Source organism: Triticum dicoccoides, chromosome 1A (assembly GCF_002162155.2).
Source record: "Triticum dicoccoides isolate Atlit2015 ecotype Zavitan chromosome 1A, WEW_v2.0, whole genome shotgun sequence".
In the NCBI taxonomy this organism is placed as follows: domain Eukaryota; kingdom Viridiplantae; phylum Streptophyta; class Magnoliopsida; order Poales; family Poaceae; genus Triticum; species Triticum dicoccoides.
Window position 1 is genome coordinate 381739325 of NC_041380.1, and position 22350 is coordinate 381761674.

Here is a 22350-nt window from a genome sequence, read left to right on the forward strand (position 1 = left end):
TGATCTTGGAGCCGGTGTTAGTGTTATGCCTCTCTCTTTATATCATAGACTTGATTTGAATAAGTTGACACCTACTGAAATATCTTTGCAAATGGCTGATAAATCAACTGCTATACATGTCGGTATTTGTGAGGATGTGCCTGTTGTGGTTGCAAACGTTACTATTTTAACGGACTTTGTTATTCTTGATATTCCCAAGGACGATAGTATGTCTATTATTCTTGGAAGACCCTTTTTGAATACTGCAGGGGCTGTTATTGATTGCACCAAAGGCGATGTCACTTTTCATGTTAATGGTAATGAGCATACGGTACAATTTCCGAGGAAACAACCTCAAGTCCACAGTATCAACTCTATTGGAAAAATTCCAATGATTATTTTTGGAGGTTTTGAATATCCTCTTCCTACAGTCAAGAAGAAATATAATATTCTTATTGTTGGGGACATGCATATCCCCGTTGAGGTAAACCTAGTGTTATTCAAAAATCCTCTGGTTCCATGTTATTCGGAATGAGTTTGTTAACAAGACCTGATCAACCTTGTTAGTGGATTCCTTTTGATGAGCATGAGATGGATGAATTTAGAAAACACAACTCTCTGTACCCTTTTTTAATTTCTATTATTTAGTTGAAATAAAGCAAAAAATAGTATATTTCTGTCTGTTTTCTGAATTATCCATGCAATAAAAAATACCCCGAAAATAAAAGTTCTCCAAATGCCCTGAAAATTAAATATGATTTTTCTAGAATATTTGAGAATATCTGGCACTGAGAACACAGCAGGGGGAGCAAGCACCTGGCCACGAGGGTGGAGGATGTGCCCTACCCCCTGGGTGCGCCCCCTGCCTCGTGGGCCCACGGTGGCTCTCCTCCACTTATTCCAGCTACCACACACTCCTTATTCCTCCCACAAAAATAACCAACCAGCTCAAACTCGAGTCTAAGCTCATTTTGCTACCATTTTCGATCTCCTTGCTCAAAGCTCCATTCAAAAAACTGCTTTGGGGGATTGTTCTTTGGTATGTGACTCCTCCAATGGTCCAATTAGTTTTTGTTCTAGTGCTTTATTCATTGCAAATTTTTACTGCTTAGGTGACCCTGTTCTTGAGCTTGCATGTCAAATTTATGTGGTCAAAAGTAGTTTTGATGCATGATATTGTCTCCAGGCACTTGTAGGAGTAGTTGCTATCAATTTTGTTGAGTTTGATTCACTTTTATTTTGAAATTACTAAAATTTCAGAAATTTTTCAGAGGAAGAAATATGTTTAGGAAAATGTACCAAGGTGGTCCTTCAAGGAAGCAAGGACCCAGGCTCGCAATACGCGATGCCGACGATGAACCACCGAGGGAAGCTCAGGTGCGGGCTTGTGAATGGCATTCAGAGGACTTTATGGATCGATCAGGAATCAAGGAAGAATTTAACGCATATGTGTGTAATGCTGATCTTGAGAGCTTCGAGGCAGATAAGTGCCGCCAATACCACTATCTCACTGATTCCTTTGTGAGAAGGTTTGAATTTTCATCATCATGCAATTCTTAAACTTTCCTATTTGATCTTTATGAAAATTCTTATACTATGGACTTAGAGGATTTTAATACTGCTTGCAAACTTCCACAACGGGGCAACACTAGTGAGCCTAGAAAATCTAAGTTTAGAGATTTTCTTGCTAGTATAACTTTGGGGGAATCTAGAGATATAACACAAGCTACCATAGGGAGCATTTATTTTCCTACTATACATTATTTTGCTCTCTTCATAGGTAGGTGCATAAATGGTAAGGATGAAGCATGTCACATGTGTGTCCCTGACCTCAGTGTTCTCAGGAGTGCTGTATTAGGAGATAAACATTATAATTTGGGAGCCATTGTTGCACGTAGGTTGCATAATAATAGATTTAATGGAGATTTCTTTGGTGAAATTTATGCAACCCGTCTAGCTAATTTTCTTGATATACCCATACATGGGTATGATATTGAGTTGCCTCCTGTTTATTTAGATTATGAGGCCATGGTTCGTCATCAGTTTGTTGAGAGGAACGATCAGTTCCTCCAGTACCGACTAATCTTTGACAGATGACGCACCTATCACGTCGCTCACCCTGCTCCTGCTTTCTTTGACTCTCAGGCAAAAGGGAGATATGTTATAACCAGGGGGAGGCGGACGAGTATAAGAGGAGCACAGAGACGGCCCGTCTCCGAGCGGCAGCTCATGAGGCAATAGCTGCTGCATCTCAGTACGACCCCAACTACAACTTTGGATACCCGCCAGGCCAGCCGTGGCCATAGACCAACTTAGGCCAAAAGCCTAAGCTTGGGGGAGTACGTATTTCTCACTGACATTACATTAATGTTCACACACTCATGCTAGTTGTCGGTGCTCATACTTTTTCATTGCATCATCCATGCTAGTTTATTTTCCTTTTATGCTTTTTTCTTGTGTGTTTAATAAACCTTAATAAAAACAAAAAAAATAGTTGTAGCTTTTAGTTAGTTTACTTTTCATGCTGTAGTAGTAATAATTAAAAACAAAACCCAAAAAGATTTCTCGTTCTTCTTTTGCTTGTTGGGAGCTTTCCCGTGTAAATAGTTTTATTTCTTTTCTTGTTCTCTGGGGGTCGAGAGGAGAAGACCATAATTAGAATGTTAAAGTGGCTCTTATATGCATTACTGTTGATCTAACAAAGAGCCCATATTACCTTGTCTTCTCTCTTGAATTGAATGCTTGCAGATTCCAGCTTAGTCCAATGCACGTGCACTATTATTATTATCCACATTATTCGGCCGTGCAAGTGAAAGGCAATAATGATGATTGTATGATGAACTTATTGAGATGAGAAAAGCTGATATAAACTCGACCTCTCTTGTTTTTGTAAATATGATTAGTTCATTGTTCCTGATTCAGCCTATTATGAATAAACATGTTTGCAATGACAATTAGAGATTATAGTTGCTTATGCCATGCTTAGTTAGCTAGGAGCTTATAATGGTTTACCTTGTGTGCCAACATGCTATTAAAATGGTTGTGATGTGGTATGATAGGGTGGTATCCTCTTTTGCATGATTCGAGTGGCTTGACTTGGCACATGTTCACGCATGTAGTTGAAACAAAATCAACATAGCCTCTACAATATTTATGTTCATGGTGCATTATATCCTACTCATGCTTGCATTTGGTGTTGATTAATTTTAATGCATGTTCATGACTGTTGTCGCTCTCTAGCTGGTCGCTTCCCAGTCTTTTGCCAGCCTTCACTTGTACTAAGCAGGAATACTGCTTGTGCATCCAATTCCGTAAACCCCAAAGTTGTTCCATATGAGTCCACCATACCTACCTATATACGGTATCTACATGCCGTTCCAAGTGTTGTATGTGCCAAACTCTAAACCTTCAAGTAAACGTTCTGTTTTGTATGCTCGAATAGCTCATGTATCAACTAGGGTTGTCCATATCTTCCATGTTAGGCGGGTTATTCTCAAGAGGAGTGGACTCCGCTCCTCACTCATGAGAAAATGGCTGGTCATCGGGATGCCCGGTCCCATGCTTTATGCAAATCAAATCAAAATAATTGCAAACAAAACTCCCCCGGGACTGTTGTTAGTTGGAGGCACTCGTTGTTTCGAGCAAGCCATGGGTTGATGCTTGTTGGTGGAGGGGAGTATAAACTTTACCATTCTGTTTGGGAACCGCCTATAATGTGTGTAGCATGGAAGATATCACCATCTCCTGGTTGTTATGTTGACAATGAAAGTATACCGCTCAAAATATTATTCCTATCTATTTCAAAACCGAGCTCTGGCACCTCTACAAATCCCTGGTTCCCTCTACGAAGGACCTATCTATTTACTTTTATGTTGAGTCATCATCCTCTTATTAAAAAGCACCAGTTGGGGAGCATACAAACCCTAGGGTTGTCCGTATTCATTACTGTTGTATGCTCGAATAGCTGTCATTTGCATTCATTACTGTTAGTTTACATTGAGTATGACTTGACTGGATCTCTTTTACCATGAATTACAATGTCTAGTCAGTCCTTGATCTTTAAAGGTGCTCTGCATTTATGTTTTGCGGTCTCAGAAAGGGCTAGCGAGATACTATCTTGTTATATCATATCATGATTGTTTTGAGAAAGTGTTGTCATCTGAGATTTATTATTATTGCTCGCTAGTTGACTATGCCATTGATATGAGTAAACATGAGACCTAAGTGTTATTGTGCATATGGTTAGTTCATAATCTTTGTTGAAAACTTGAATGCTGGCTTTACATATTTACAACAACAAGAGCAAACAGAGTTTGTAAAAGTTTTTCTTTATCACTTTCAGTTTATCAATTGGATTGCTTGAGGACTGCTACCTCTTGAGCACTGCGTTGGATTTCCTTGAAGAGGAAAGGATGATGCAGCAAAGTAGCGTAAGTATTTCCCTTAGTTTTTGAGAACCAAGGTATCAATCCAGTAGGAGGCTACGCGCGAGTCCTTCGTACTTGCACAAAACAAATAACTCCTCGCAACCAACGCGATAAGGGGTTGTCAATCCCTTCACGGTCACTTACGAGAGTGAGATCTGATAGATATGATAGGATAATATTTTTGGTATTTTTGTGATAAAGATGCAAAGTAAAATAAAAGCAAAGGAAAAAAGCAAAGGAAATAACTAAGTATTGGAAGATTAATATGATGAAGATAGACCCGGGGGCCATAGGTTTCACTAGTGGCTTCTCTCAAGAGCAGAAGTATTTTACGGTGGGTGAACGAATTACTGTTGAGCAATTGACAGAATTGAGCATAATTACGAGAATATCTAGGTATGATCATGTATATAGGCATCACGTCCGAGACAAGTAGACCGACTCCTGCCTGCATCTACTACTATTACTCCACTCATCGACCGCTATCCAGCATGCATCTAGAGTATTAAGTTCATGAAAACAGAGTAATGCCTTAAGCAAGATGACATGATGTAGAGGGATAAATTCATGCAATATGATAAAAAACCATCTTGTTATCCTCGATGGCAACAATACAATACGTGCCTTGCTACCCCTACTATCATTGGTAAAGGACACCGCAAGATTGAACCCAAAGCTAAGCACTTATCCCAATGAATAAAGAGCAATCTAGTAGGCCAAACGAAACTGATAATTCGAAGAGACTTGCAAAGATAACCAATCATACATAAAAGAATTCAGAGAAGATTCAAATATTGTTCATAGATAATCTTGATCATAAACCCACAATTCATCGGTCTCAACAAACACACTGCAAAAAGAAGATTACATCGAATAGATATCCACAAGAGAGGGGGAGAACATTGTATTGAGATCCAAAAAGAGATAAGAAGCCATCTAGCTAATAACTATGGACCCGAAGGTCTGAGGTAAACTACCCACACTTCATCGGAGAGGCTATGGTGTTGATGTAGAAGCCCTCCGTGATGGATGCCCCCTCCGGCGGAGCTCCGGAACAGGCCCCAAGATGGGATCTCATGGATACAGAAGGTTGCGGCGGTGGAATTAGATTTTTGGCTCCGTATTTGATCGTTTGGGGGTACGTAGGTATATATAGGAGGAAGGAGTATGTCGGTGGAGCAATAGGGGGCCCACGAGGGTGGAGGGCGCGCCTGGGGGGTAGGCGCGCCCCTACCTCGTGGCCTCCTCCTTTATTTCTTGACGTAGGGTACAAGTCTCCTGGATCATGTTCGTTCCGAAAATCACGTTCCCGAAGGTTTCATTCCGTTTGGACTCCGTTTGGTATTCCTTTTTTGCGAAACTCTAAAATAGACAAAAAAATATCAACTCTGGGCTGGACCTCCGGTTAATAGGTTAGTCCAAAAAATAATATAAAAGTGGATAATAAAGCCCAATAATGTCCAAAACAGTAGATAATATAGCATGGAGCAATCAAAAATTATAGATACGTTGGAGACGTATCAAGCATCCCCAAGCTTAATTCCTGCTCGTCCTCGAGTAGGTAAATGATAAAAAGATAATTTTGATGCGGAGTGCTACTTGGCATAATTTTAATGTAATTCTTCTTAATTGTGGTATGAATATTCAGATCCAAAAGATTCAAGATAAAAGTTCATATTGACATAAAAATAATAATACTTCAAGCATACTAACTAAGCAATTATGTCTTCTGAAAATAACATGTCCAAAGAAAGTTCATCCCTACAAAATCATATAGTTTAGTCATGCTCCATTTTCGTCACACGAGAATGCTCTCATCATGCACAACCCCGACGACAAGCCAAACAATTGTTTCATACTTTAGTAATCTCAAACCTATAAACTTTCACGCAATATATGAGCGCGAGGCATGGACATAGCACTATGGGTGGAATATAATATGATGATGGGGGTTATGTGGAGAAGACAAAAAAGGAGAAAGTCTCACATCAACGAGGCTAATCAATGGGCTATGGAGATGCCCATCGATTGATGTTAATGCAAGGAGTAGGGATTGCCATGCAACAGATGCACTAGAGCTATAAATGTATGAAAGCTCAACAAAAGAAACTAAGTGGGCGTGCATCCAACTTGCTTGCTCACGAAGACCTAGGGCACTTGAGGAGGCCCATTGTTGGAATATACAAGCCAGGTTCTATAATGAAAAATTCCCACTAGTATATGGAAGTGACAAAACAAAAGACTCTCTATCATGAAGATTATGGTGGTACCTTGAAGCACAAGTGTGGCAAAGGATAGTAGAATTGTCCCTTCTCTCTTTTTCACTCTTTTTTTGGGCCTTCTCTTCTTTTTTATGGCCTTTCTCTCCCCTTTTTTTAATTCCTCACTTGGGACATTGCTCTAGAAAATGATGATCATCACACTTCTATTTATTTACAACTCAATGATTACAACTCGATGCTAGAACAAAAGATGACTCTATATGAATGCCTCCGGCGGTGTACCGGGATATGCAATGAACCAAGAGTGACATTTATGAAATAATTATGAACGGTGGCTTTGCCACAAATACTATGTCAACTACATGATCATGCTAAGCAATATGACAATGATGAATGTGTCGTGATAAACGGAATGGTGGAAAGTTGCATGGCAATATATCTCGGAATGGCTATGGAAATGCCATAATAGGTAGGTATGGTGCCTGTTTTGAGGAAGATATAAGGAGGTTTATGTGTAAAAGAGTGTATCATATCACGGGGTTTGGATGCACCGGCGAAGTTTGCACCAACTCTCAATGTGAGAAAGGGCAATGCATGGTACCGAAGAGGCTAGCAATGATGGAAGGGTGAGAGTGCGTATAATCCATGGACTCAACATTAGTCATAAAGAACTCACATACTTATTGCAAAAGTATACAAGTCATCAAAAACCAAGCATTACGCGCATGCTCCTGGGGGGATAGATTGGTAGGAAAAGACCATCGCTCGTCCCCGACCGCCACTCATAAGGAGGACAATAAAAGAACACCTCATGTTTCATATTTGTTACATAACGTTTACCATACGTGCATGTTACGGGACTTGAAAACTTCAACACAAGCATTTCTCAAATTCACAACTACTCAACTAGAACGACTTTGATATTATTACCTCCATATCTCAAAACAATCATCAAGCATCAAACTTCTCTTAGTATTCAAAACACTCATAAGATTTCTTTTACTAATCTTGAATACCTAGAATATTAGGATTATTGAAGCAAATTACCATGCTATTTAAGACTCTCAAAATAATCTAAGTGAATCATGAGAGAACAATAGTTTCTATAAAACAAATCCACCATTGTGCTCTAAAAGATATAAGTGAAGTACTAGAGCAAAACTATATAACTCAAAAGATATAAGTGAAGCACATAGAGTATTCAAACAAATTCCAAATCATGTATGGCTCTCTCAAAAGGTGTGTACAGCAAGGATGATTGTGATAAACTAAAAAGCAAAGACTCAAACCATAGAAGACACTCCAAGCAAAACACATATCATGTGGTGAATAAAAATATAGCTCCAAGTAAAGTTACCGATGGAAGTAGACGAAAGAGGGGATGCCTTCCGGGGCATCCCCAAGATTTGGCTTTTAGGTGTCCTTAGATTATCTTGGGGGTGCCATGGGCATCCCAAAGCTTAGGCTCTTGCCACTCCTTGTTCCATAATCCATCAAATCTTTACCCAAAACTTGAAAACTTCACAACACAAAAACTTAAAGTAGAAAATCTCGTGAGCTCCGTTAGCGAAAGAAAACAAAAGACCACTTCAAGGTACTGTAATGAACTCATTATTTATTTATATTGGTGTTAAACCTACTGTATTCCAACTTCTCTATGGTTTATAAACTATTTTACTAGCCATAGATTCATCAAAATAAGCAAACAACACACGAAAAACAGAATTTGTCAAAAACAGAACAGTCTGTAGTAATCTGTAACTAGCGCAAGATCTGGAACCCCAAAAATTCTAAAATAAATTGATGGACGTGAGGAATTTATCTATTAATCATCTGCAAAAATAATTAACTTAGTAACACTTTCCAAATAAAAATGGCAGCAGTTCTCGTGAGCGCTAAAGTTTTTGTTTTTTACAGCAAGATAACAAGACTTTCCCCAAGTCTTCCCAATGGTTCTACTTGGCACAAACACTAATTAAACACAAAAAACACAACCAAAACAGAGGCTAGGGAAATTATTTATTACTAAATAGGAGCAAAAAGCAAGTACTAAAAATAAAATTGGGTTGCCTCCCAACAAGCGCTATCGTTTAACGCCCCTAGCTAGGCATAAAAAGCAAGGATAGATCTGGGTATTGCCATCTTTGGTAGGCAATCCATAAGTGGCTCTCATAATAGATTCATAAGGTAATTTAATTTTATTTCTAGGAAAGTGTTCCATGCCTTTCCTTAACAGAAATTGGAATCTAATATTTCCTTCCTTCATATCAATAATTGCACCAATCGTTCTAAGGAAAGGTCTACCAAGGATAATAGGACATGAAGGATTGCAATCTATGTCAAGAACAATAAAATCTATGGGAACATAATTCCTATTTGCGACAATAAGAACATCATTGATTCTTCCCATTGGTTTCTTAATAGTGGAATCCGCAAGGTGGAAGTTTAAAGAGCAATCATCAAAATCACGGAAACCTAACAAATCACACAGAGTCTTTGGAATCGTGGAAACACTAGCACCCAAATCACATAAAGCATAGAACTCATGATCTTTAATCTTAATTTTAATAGTTGGTTCCCACTCATCATAAAGTTTTCTAGGGATATCAACTTCCAACTCAAGTTTTTCTTCATAAGATTGCATCAAGGCATCAACGATATGTTTAGTAAACGCTTTATTTTGACTATAAGCATGAGGAGAATTTAGCACGGATTGCAACAAGGAAATACAATCAATCAAAGAGCAATTTTGATAATTAAATTCCTTGAAATCCAAAATAGTGGGTTTAGCAACATCTAGGGTTTTAATTTCTTCAATCCCACTTTCATCAAATTTAGCATCAAGATCTAAAAACTCAGAATTTTTAGAACGCCTTCTAGGTAAAGGTGGATCATATTCAGTCCCATCATTATCAAGATTCATATTTCAAAACAAAGATTTAATAGGGGACACATCAATAACTTTTAGACCTTCATCTTTATTTTCATAGGAACTAGAAGAACACGCTCTTATAAAGGCATCTTTCTTAGCACACATCCTAGCGGTTCTTTCTTTGCACTCATCAATGTAAATTCTCATGGCTTTGAGAGACTCATTGATATCATGCTTAGGAGGAATAGATCTAAGCTTTAAAGAATCAACATCAAGAGAAATTCTATCAACGTTCCTAGCCAAATCATCAACTTTAAGCAATTTCTCATCAAGCAAAGCATTGAAATTCTTTTGCAAATTCATAAATTCCTTAACACTATTCTCAAATTCAGAGGGAATCTTATTGAAATTTCCATAAGATTTGTTGTAGGAATTTCCATAATTATTAGAGGGATTACTAGGATAAGGCCTAGGATTAAAGTTTCCTCTATACGCGTTGTTACCAAAATTATTCCTAGGAACAAAATTCACATCCATAGATTCATTATTGTTCTCAATCAAAGTAGACAAGGGCATATCATTAGGATCAGAAGAAACACTCCTACTAGCAAATAATTTCATAAGTTCATCCATCTTTCCACTCAAAACATTAATTTCTTCTATTGCGTGTACCTTTTTATTAGTAGATCTTTCAGTATGCCATTGAGAATAATTAACCGTAATATTATCTAGGAGTTTAGTAGCTTCTCCTAAAGTGATTTCCATAAAAGTGCCTCCCGCGACTGAATCTAAAAGATTTCTAGAAGCAAAATTCAATCCAGCATAAAATTTTTGTATAATCATCCACAAATTCAAACCATGAGTAGGGCAATTACGTATCATTAATTTCATCCTCTCCCAAGCTTGTGCAACATGTTCATGATCAAGTTGCTTAAAATTCATAATATCGTTTCTAAGGGAGATGATCTTAGCGGGAGGAAAATACTTAGAGATAAAAGCATCTTTGCACTTGTTCCAAGAATCAATACTATTTTTAGGCAAAGACGAAAACCAAGCTTTAGCACGATCTCTAAGCGAAAAAGGAAATAGCTTCAACTTAACAATATCGTTGTCCACATCTTTCTTCTTTTGCATATCACACAAATCAACGATGCTATTTAGATGGGTAGCGGCATCTTCACTAGGAAGGCCGAAAAATGGATCTTTCATGACAAGATTCAGCAAAGCGGCATTAATTTCACAAGATTCAGCATCGGTAAGAGGAGCAATCGGAGTGCTAATAAAATCATTGTTGTTGGTATTGGTAAAGTCACACAATTTAGTGTTATCTTGAGCCATCATGACAAGCAAGCAATCCAACACACAAGCAAACAAAAAGCAAGTTGGCAAAAAGAGGCAAATAGAGAAAGAGAGGGAGGATAGAGAGAGAGGGCGAATAAAATGACAAGGGTGAAGTGGGGGAGAGGAAAACGAGAGGAAAATGACAAATAATGTAATGCGGGAGATAAGGGTTTTGATGGGTACTTGGCATGTTGACTTTTGCGTAGACTCCCCGGCAACGGCGCCAGAAATGGTTCGTTGTCGGGAGTCAAATCTTGACTTGTGTGAACCTCCCCGGCAACGGCGCCAGAAATCTTCTTGCTACCTCTTGAGCACTGCGTTGGATTTCCTTGAAGAGGAAAGGATGATGCAGCAAAGTAGCATAAGTATTTCACTCAGTTTTTGAGAACCAAGGTATCAATCCAGTAGGAGGCTATGCACGAGTCCCTCGTACCTGCACAAAACAAATAACACCTCGCAACCAACGTGATAAGGGGTTGTCAATCCCTTCACAGTCACTTACGAGAGTGAGATCTGATAGATATGATAGGATAATATTTTTGGTATTTTTGTGATAAAGATGCAAAGCAAAACAAAAGCAAAGTAAAAAGCAAAGGAAATAACTAAGTATTGGAAGATTAATATGATGAAGATAGACCCGGGGGCCATAGGTTTCACTAGTGGCTTCTCTCAAGAGCAGAAGTATTTTACGGTGGGTGAACGAATTACTGTTGAGCAATTGACAAAATTGAGCATAGTTATGAGAATATCTAGGTATGATCATGTATATAGGCATCACGTCCGAGACAAGTAGACCGACTCCTGCCTGCATCTACTACTATTACTCCACTCATCGACCGCTATCCAGCATGCATCTAGAGTATTAAGTTCATGAAAACAGAGTAATGCCTTAAGCAAGATGACATGATGTAGAGGGATAAATTCATGCAATATGATAAAAAAACCATCTTGTTATCCTCGATGGCAACAATACAATACGTGCCTTGCTGCCCCTACTATCACTGGGAATGGACACCGCAAGATTGAACCCAAAGCTAAGCACTTCTCCCAATGCAAGAAAGATCAATCTAGTAGGCCAAACCAAACTGATAATTCGAAGAGACTTGCAAAGATAACCAATCATACATAAAAGAATTCAGAGAAGATTCAAATATTGTTCATAGATAATCTTGATCATAAACTCACAATTCATCGGTCTCAACAAACACACCGCAAAAATAAGATTACATCGAATAGATCTCCACAAGAGAGGGGGAGAACATTGTATTGAGATCCAAAAAGAGATAAAAAGCCATCTAGCTAATAACTATGGACCCGAAGGTCTGAGGTAAACTACCCACACTTCATCGGAGAGGCTATGGTGTTGATGTAGAAGCCCCCCGTGATGGATGCCCCTCCGGCGGAGCTCCGGAACATGCCCCAAGATGGGATCTCGTGGATACAGAAGGTTGCGGCGGTGGAATTAGGTTTTTGGCTCCGTATCTGATCGTTTGGGGGTACGTAGGTATATATAGGAGGAAGGAGTACGTCGGTGGAGCAACAGGGGGCCCACGAGGGTGGAGGGCGCGCCCCCTACCTTGTGGCCTCCTCCTTTATTTCTTGACGTAGGGTCCAAGTCTCCTGGATCATGTTCAGTCCGAAAATCGCGTTCCCGAAGGTTTCATTCTGTTTGGACTCCGTTTGGTATTCCTTTTCTGCGAAACTCTGAAATAGACAGAAAACAGCAATTCTGGGCTGGGCCTCCGGTTAATAGGTTAGTCCCAAAAATAATATAAAAGTGGATAGTAAATCCCAATAATGTACAAAACAGTAGATAATATAGCATGGAGCAATCAAAAATTATAAATACGTTGGAGACGTATCAAGGATAAGCAAAGGTTTTCAGCAGAATTGCCATGGTGTTATTTTTGTGCAGAAATAAAAGTTCTCGAAATGACCTCAAAATCAATGGAGAATTATTTTGTAATATATAAAAAATACTAGAAGGAAGAACCATGTCAGGGGGGCCTCCACCTGTCCACGAGGGTGGGGGCGCGCCCTACCCCCTCGGAGCGCCCCCTACCTCGTGGGCCCCCTGACGCTCCACCGACCTCAACCTTGACTCCATATATTCACTTTCGGGGAGAAAAAAAATAAGAGAGAAGGATTCATCACGTTTTACGATATGGAGCCGCCGCCAAGCCCTAAACTCTCTCGGGAGGGCTGATCTGGAGTCCGTTCGGGGCTCTGGAGAGGGGAATCCGTCGCCATCATCATCATCAACGTTCCTCCATCACCAATTTCATGATGCTCACCGCCGTGTGTGAGTAATTCCATCATAGGCTTGCTGGACGGTGATGGGTTGGATGAGATTTATCATGTAATCGAGTTAGTTTTGTTAAGGTTTGATCCCTAGTATCCACTATGTTCTGAGATTGATGTTGCTATGACTTTGCTATGCTTAATGCTTGTCACTAGGGCCTGAGTGCCATGATTCCAGATCTGAACCTATTATGTTTTCATCAATATATGAGAGTTCTCGATCCTATCTTGCAAGTCTATAGTCACCTACTATGTGTTATGATCCGGAAACCCCGAAGTGACAATAATTGGGACCACTCCCGGTGATGACCGTAGTTTGAGGAGTTCATGTATTCACTATGTGTTAATGCTTTGGTCCAGTACTCTATTAAAAGGAGGCCTTAATATCCCTTAGTTTCCAGTAGGACCCCGCTGCCACGGGAGGGTAGGACAAAAGAAGTCATGCAAGTTCTTTTCCATAAGCATGTATGACTATATTCGGAATACATGCCTACATTACATTGATGAATTGGAGCTAGTTCTGTGTCACCCTAGGTTATGACTGTTACATGATCGATAGCATCCAGCATAATTCTCCATCACCGATCCATTGCCTATGAGCTTTCCATATATTGTTCTTCGCTTATTTACTTTTCCGTTGCTATTGTTACAATCACTATAAAACCCCAAAAATATTACTTTTGCTACCGTTACTTTTGCCACCGTTACCACTACTATCATATTACTTTGCTACTAAATACCTTGCTACAGATATTAAGTTTCCAAGTGTGGTTGAATTGACAACTCATCTGCTAATACTTGAGAATATTCTTTGGCTCCCCTTGTGTCGAATCAATAAATTTGCGTTGAATACTCTACCCTCGAAAACTGTTGCGATCCCCTATACTTGTGGGTTATCAAGACTATTTTATGGCACCGTTGCCGGGGAGCATAGCTCTATTCTTTGAGTCACTTGGGATTTATATCTTCTTATCATTACGAAGAACTTGAAAGATCCAAGAACCAAGATTTATCCCTCAACTACGGGGGGAGGTAAGGAACTGTCATCTAGCTCTGCACTTGATTCACCTTCTGTTTTGAGTAAGCTTGTGACACCTAAACCTGCTTCTACTATTAATTCTGACATGTCGCATGTTATTGATGATGCCACTTTTGCTATGCATGATACTTATGATGAAACTACTTCTATGCTTGATACTACTGTGCCACTTGGTGAATTTCTTGATGAACAACTTGCTAGGGCTAGAGAGAATGAAATTATTGAAACTGATAATATTGATGAAAGTGATGATGAAGACTCTCCCCCTAGATATGAATTACCTATTGTGCCTGAGGGCTATGTTATGGATGAAGAAACTGCTAGAGATTTTCTTGCTTGCAATGATAGGAGTGATCTTAAGAAACTATTAGCTAAACTGCCCCAAGTACTTAGCGGATAAGAAGGCCGGCAATACCAAAGGTATATATGATATACATGTCATTGATGTGTACCTTACCAGCACTCGTAGTAGCTCATGGGTATTTGATATCGATGCAGTTGCTCATATTTGTAACTCAAAACAGGAGCTGCGGAATAAGCGGAGATTGGCGAAGGACGAGGTGACGATGCGTGTCGGGAATGGTTCCAAGGTCGATGTGATCGCCGTCGGCACGCTACCTCTACATTTACCTACGGGATTACTTTTAAACCTCAATAATTGTTATTTAGTGCCAGCTTTGAGCATGAACATTGTATCTGGATCTCGTTTAATGCGAGATGGCTACTCATTTAAATATGAGAATAATGGTTGTTCTATTTATATGAGAGATATGTTTTCTGGTCATGCCCTGCTGGTCAATGGTTTATTCTTATTGAATCTCAAACTGATGTTACACATATTCATAGTGTGAATGCCAAAAGATGTAAGGTTGATAATGATAGTCCCACATATTTGTGGCACTGCGGCCTTGGTCACATTGGTGTCAAACGCATGAAGAAACTCCATGCAGATGGAATTTTGGAGTCTCTTGATTATGAATCATTTGACACGTGCGAACCATGCCTCATGGGCAAAATGACAAAGACTTCGTTCTCCGGAACAATGGAGCGAGCAACCAACTTATTGGAAATCATACATACTGATGTGTGCGGTCCAATGAGCGTTGAGGCTTGTGGTGGTTATTGTTATGTTCTCACCCTCACTGATGACTTAAGTAGATATGGGTATGTCTACTTAATGAAACACAAGTCTGAGACCTTTGAAAAGTTCAAGGAATTTTAGAGTGAGGTAGAGAATCAACGTGACAGGAGAATAAAGTTCTTACGATCAGATCACGGGGGAGAATATTTGAGTCACGAATTTGGCACGCACTTAAGGAAATGTGGAATTGTTTCACAACTCATGCCGCCTGGAACACCTCAGCGTAATGGTGTGTCTGAACGTCATAATCGCACTCTATTGGATATGGTGCGATCTATGATGTCTCTTACCGATCTACCGCTATCATTTTGGGGTTATGCTTTAGAGACTGCCGCATTCACTTTAAATAGGGCTCTGTCGAAATCCGTTGAGACGACACCGTATGAATTATGGTTTGGAAAGAAATCTAAGCTGTTGTTTCTGAAAGTTTGGGGATGCGATGCTTATGTCAAGAAACTTCAACCTGAAAAGCTCGAACCCAAGTCGGAAAAATGCGTCTTCATATGACACCCTAAGGAAACTATTGGGTATACTTTCTACCTCAGATCCGAAGGCAAGATCTTTGTTGCCAAGAATGGATCCTTTCTGGAGAAAGAGTTTCTCTCGAAAGAAGTAAGTGGGAGGAAAGTAGAACTTGATGAGGTATTGCCTCTTGAACCAGAGAGTAGCGCAGCTCAGGAAGATGTTTCTGTGGTGCCCGCACCGACTAGAGAGGAAATTAATGATGATGATCATGAAACTTCAGATCAAGTTTCTACTGAACTTCGTAGGTCCAAAGGACACGTTTCGCACCAGAGTGGTACGGCAACCCTGTCCTGGAAATCATGTTGTTAGACAATGGTGAACCTTCGAACTATGAAGAAGCGATGGCGGGCCCGGATTCCAACAAATGGCTTGAAGCCATGAAATCCGAGATAGGATCCATGTATGAAAACGAAGTATGGACTTTGACAGACTTGCCCGATGATCGGCAAGCCATAGAGAATAAATGGATCTTTAAGAAGAAGACAGACGCGGATGGTAATGTGACCATCTATAAGGCTCGGCTTGTTGCTAAGGGTTACCGACAAGTTCAAGGGGTTGACTACGATGAGACCTTCTCACCCGTAGCGAAGCTGAAGTCCGTCCGAATCATGTTAGCAATTGCCGCATTCTATTATTATGAGATATGGCAGATGGACGTCAAAACGACATTCCTTAATGGTTTCCTTAAGGAATAATTGTATATGATGCAGCCAGAAGGTTTTGTCAATCCTAAGAATGTTGACAAGGTATGCAAGCTCCAGCGCTCAATCTATGGGTTGGTGCAAGTATCTCGGAGTTGGAACATTTGCTTTGATGAGATGATCAAAGTGTTTGGGTTTACACAGACTTATGGAGAAGCCTGTGTTTACAAGAAAGTGAGTGGGAGCTCTATAGCATTTCTCATATTATATGTGGATGACATACTATTGATGGGAAATGATATAGAATTCTTTAAAAGCATAAAGGCCTACTTGAATAAGTGTTTTTTAATGAAGGACCTTGGAGAAGCTGCTTACATATTAGGCATCAAGATCTATAGAGATAGATCAAGACGCCTCATTGGTCTTCCACAAAGCACATACCTTGACAAAATATTGAAGAAGTTCAATATGGATCAGTCCAAGAAGGGGTTCTTGCCTGTATTGCAAGGTGTGAGATTGAGCACAGCTCAATGCCCGACCTCGGCAGAAGATAGAGAAAAGATGAGTGTCATCCCCTATGCCTCGGCCATAGGTTCTATTATGTATGCCATGCTGTGTACTAGACCTGATGTGAACCTTGCCGTAAGTTTGGTAGGAAGGTACCAAAGTAATCCCGGCATGGAACACTGGACATCGGTCAAGAATATCCCGAAGTACCTGAAAAGGACTAAGGATATGTTTCTCGTTTATGGAGGTGACGAAGAGCTCGTCGTAAAGGGTTACGTCGATGCTAGCTTTGACACAGATCTGGATGACTCCAAGTCACAAACCGGATATGTGTATATTCTGAATGGTGGGGCAGTCAGCTGGTGCAGTTGCAAGCAAAGCGTCGTGGCGGGATCTACATGTGAAGCGGAGTACATGGCAGCCTCAGAGGCAGCACATGAAGCAAACTGGATGAAGGAGTTCATTACCGACCTAGGAGTTATTCCCAATGCGTCAGGCCCGATGACTCTCTTCTGTGAAAACACTAGAGCTATTGCCCTTGCCAAAGAGCACAGGTTTCACAAGAAGGCCAGGCATATCAAGCGTCACTTCAACTCCATTCGTGAAAATGTTCAAAATGGAGACATAGATATTTGTATAGTGCATACGGACATGAATGTCGCAGATCCGTTGACTAAACCTCTTCCACGAGCAAAACATGATCAACACCAGAACTCTATGGGTGTTCGATTCATCACAATGTAACTAGATTATTGACTCTAGTGCAAGTGGGAGACTGTTGGAAATATGCCCTAGAGGCAATAATAAAATGGTTATTAGTATATTTCCTTGTTCATGATAATTGTCTATTGTTCATGCTATAATTGTGTTATCCGGAAATCGTAATGCATGTGTGAATACATAGACCACAACATGTCCCTAGTGAGCCTCTAGTTGACTAGCTCGTTGATCAATAGATGGTTACGGTTTCCTGACCATGGACACTGGATGTCATTGTTAACGGGATCACATCATTAGGAGAATGATGTGATGGACAAGACCCAATCCTAAGCATAGCACAAGATCGTGTAGTTCATATGCTAAAGCTTTTCTAATGTCAAGTATCTTTTCCTTAGACCATGAGACTGTGCAACTCCCGAATACTGTAGGAATGCTTTGGGTGTGCCAAACATCACAACGTGACTGGGTGGCTATAAAGGTGCACTACGGGTATCTCTGAAAGTGCTTGTTGGGTTGGCACGAATCGAGACTGAGATTTGTCGCTCCGTATGATGGAGAGGTATCTCTGGGCCCACTCGGTAATGCATCATCATAATGAACTCAATGTGTATAAGCAGTTAGTCACGGGATCATGCATTACGGAACGAGTAAAGTGACTTGCCGGTAACGAGATTGAACGAGGTATTGGGATACCGACAATCGAATCTCGAGCAAGTAACATACCGATTGACAAAGGGAATTGTATACGGGGTTGATTGAATCCTCGACATCATGGTTCATCCGATGAGATCATCGTGGAACATGTGGGAGCCAACATGGGTATCCAGATCCCGCCGTTGGTTATTGGCCAGAGAGATGTCTCGGTCATGTCTACATGGTTCTCGAACCCATAGGGTCTACACACTTAAGGTTCGGTGACGCTAGAGTTGTTATGGGAATTAGTATGCAGTTACCGAATTTTGTTCGGAGTTTCGGATGAGATCCCGGAAGTCACGAGGAGTTCCGGAATGGTCCGGAGGTGAATATTTATATATGGGAAGTCATCATACGGTCACCGAAAGTATTCAGGGGTTTGCCGGTATTTTACTGGGACCACCGAAGGGGTTCCGGGGGTCCACCTGCCCCGGAGGGCCCTATGGGCTGTATGTGTAAGGGAACCAACCCCTAAGTGGGTTGGGCGCCATCCCCCCTAGGGCCCATGTGCCTAGGGTTGGGGGGACCCTAAAGGGGGAGCCCCCTTGGCTTGGGGGGCAAGCCCCCTCCCCTTGGCCGCCGCCCCCCTCTAGATCTCATCTAGAGGGGCTGGCCCCCTTCCCCCCTTCGCGCTATAAATAGAGGGGAGGAGGGAGGGCAGCAGGACCTCATCCAAGCCACAACCCTCTCCCTCTCCAACACCCCCTCCTCCTCCGTTGAGCTTGGCGAAGCCCTACCGGAGAACTGCGAGCTCCACCACCACGTCGTCGTGCTGCCGGAGTTCTTCCCCAACTTCTCCTTTCCCCTTGCTGGATCAAGAAGGAGGAGACGTCCCCAGGCTGTACGTGTGTTGAACACGGAGGCGCCGTTGTTCGGCGCTTAGATCGGAATCAACCGCAATCTGAATCGCTGCGAGTACGACTCCTTCATCCACGTTCTTGTAACACTTTCGTTTTGCGGTCTTCAAGGGTATGAAGATACACTCCCCTCTCTCTCGTTGCTAGTCTCTCCATAGATTGATCTTGGTGATGCATAGAATTTTTTTAATTTCTGCAACGATCCCCTACAACTACCTCCATTAAGAGGGCCCGAACCTGGGTAAACATCGTGTCCCTTGTCTCCTGTTACCTTCGATCTTCAAACGCACAATTTGGGACCCCCTACCCGAGATCGTCCGGTTTTGACACCAACAACACCTTTTTGTTTTTGACCCCTTTCCTTGCTCCTTTATTTATTGCAAGTTTTGCTTCCACATACTTTTCTTAGATCTTGCATGCTTTAGGGTGTTTAGGCAACCGTAGCTTGAAGTCTAAAGCTGGCCATCTAAAGCATGACTATAATTTTAGAATTGTCCATTCAACCCCTCTCTAGACACATAAATTACCCTACAATTACCACTAGTGACATGCTATTGATGGACCCAACACCTATCACTGAAGAACATTTCTGCCACTGGTGACTATGGTTTTTTAGCAGCATGTGTGCAAGGAATGGAAGATAAGGTTAGGCGAATCATTTTGATTTGGGGCAAGAGAGGGCTTGATACAAATCCGCATGCCAAAGAGGGAAATGAGATAGGAGCAGTAGTGTGCATTTTCACTTTGTTTAGGTGGTAGTTAGTTTGTTGCTTGTTTGTTAAAAAATGGAGGATTTTATATTTTCCGTGAATTTGTTACCAGGAGGTGTCAAAAGACATCTGTGTATTCTTGTATGTGGTGGGACTTGAGGTGAATCGAATCCAATGACATTTCTGGATTTATGGCGGGTGGTCCAAATTCATTTTTATCAAAATAATTGCCCATTTCTTCCCAGTTACAAGGAGCAACTAACTTTGCCCTACAATCAATGATGATTAACTAGATATAGCAAAACATACACTACAAAATTCTCAATGGCAACCGTACATAACTTAAGCACTACATTATGTCAACTACTAAACCGCCATCGGAACACATGTTCCTGGAAAAACCCAACCTGGTAAGCTTATTATTGTCTAAGTTACTGTACAACATCTCAATATCAACCACTCTTCGGCGTGAGAACCAATGGCTCCCATGATCCCATCCTGCCTTGAGCGGAGAAACTCATTAGCCACCACAAGCAACAGTCTTGCCCAACACCGTCGATGATTTCACAACTTATGTTTTTCAAGCTCAGAGAAAATGACAAACTACTTGAAACTACACTGGCCAGATATAGGGGAATCACTCCCTTAGAGAATCTTCAGTAGATGATGAAAAATGGTGATGTAAAAACCATTATAGGATAGTAGAGAGAAAAATTTCGCGCAACACGGTGGTGTTCGCACACGAGCACGTCACCGTGTACCTCCAACGCTGAGGGTGATGCATCACAACTCACGTCTGAGGAGACCCGCCCGAAAGCGCAGTACACAAGCAATCCAGCGGGCACTTTTGAGCACCCGAAACCCCGCGTGCCCGGAAGGGACCTGTATGGACGCATGTCGGCTATGGGCTGCCCTAGGTTGGTTTGCCCGTCCCTAGAGCCTCGAGGATCGCCGCCCTTCAACACGAAGAACGAATGAAGAACGAGAGAGAAAGAACAAGGAGAGATGTAAAACTAGGGTAAAAGTAGATGAGTTTTGCAATTGTGTGTTGTTGTTCAATCGGCCGTCACCCCTCATATATATAAGAGGCGGCTAGACTTCCCGTACAAGGAAAAGTTAGAATTCACGTCCAAAACCCTAATTTGGGTCCAATTCGGATTGTTTGATCCGAACTCTCCAAAACTGTTCGGTCTAAAAATTGGCTGCACCTTGCGGGTCATTTTTGGGGTAGTAAACGCCCTCAGATCAAAATCACATAAGAAGGAAATTTAACCGCTTCAACGAGACGAACAACTTCCATGTTGAACGTTTCTTGATTTGAGGCCATCTTCGCGGCCGAATCACTCACGCAAAACAGACTATCACTCGCGCTATGTCTGACGGGGCGCGCCACTTTTGGCTCGTGACAGGGCCGCACTTAGGTGGCTCTAACTTTTACATACGACCTCGAATTAAGATGATTTTTATACCAAAATCGACCATTTTGATGAGCCGAAGACAATTCGTGTAGAAAGTTTTCTCATTTGAGGCCGCCCTTGAGGCATAATGGCTAAACAGTGCTTTGGATACAAAATCTTAGTATTTCGAACATAATTTCAGCCTTTGAGATGAGATTGGATGGTGATGGCCAAAACTTCAAAGATGTTCATGTCGACAATACGGGACCTTTTCATGTAGATCACTTCTCCATTTGGTGCCAGCTTAATTGCATTTCGTACCATGCCAAAATCTGGTGTCAACAGGTGGCTACTGCTTTAACAAACGATGTAAAATGGTGTCCAATTTTTTTGCTCTTCTTCCATTTTACCCCATAATTACAATAAAAAATTCATTTCTTTACCTTGGTGGATTTTCTCAAACACCTAATGGGCGCGAACATGAAATCTGACCGCCGTAGCACGCTAGTGCAGAGATAGTTGCCAGTCGGCTAGGAATGCAATCGTGGTGCTCCTCTACTACCGAGAAGCCGTGGATCTTGGACAGAGCCATCGTCCTCGTGCCAACCGACAACTGAGAGCTTGGAAGAGCAGTGGCTCGATGGTGGCCACGACAACCACTTGAGGAGAGGGGCGACAACTACTCGACCTCAACGGTGAGCCCGGGTGCTGCCGAAGCCATATTGGGTGACGGAAAGGAGAGAAGCTGCAAGAATCGATGCAAATCGGCCGACGATGGAAGAACTCGACGCCAACGACAAGAATGGGCGACAGGGTGGGGGTTGGGCCGGGAGTGGATGACAGACTCGGCGTGGTGGCGAGATCCAGATGGAATTGACATCGGGTAGCGGTGGGGAAACTTCCGCGGGACAGTTGGCTTTCACGCGGCTACATTTTTCATTTTGCTGCAGCAGGTAGCGATGCCGCAAATATGCAGCA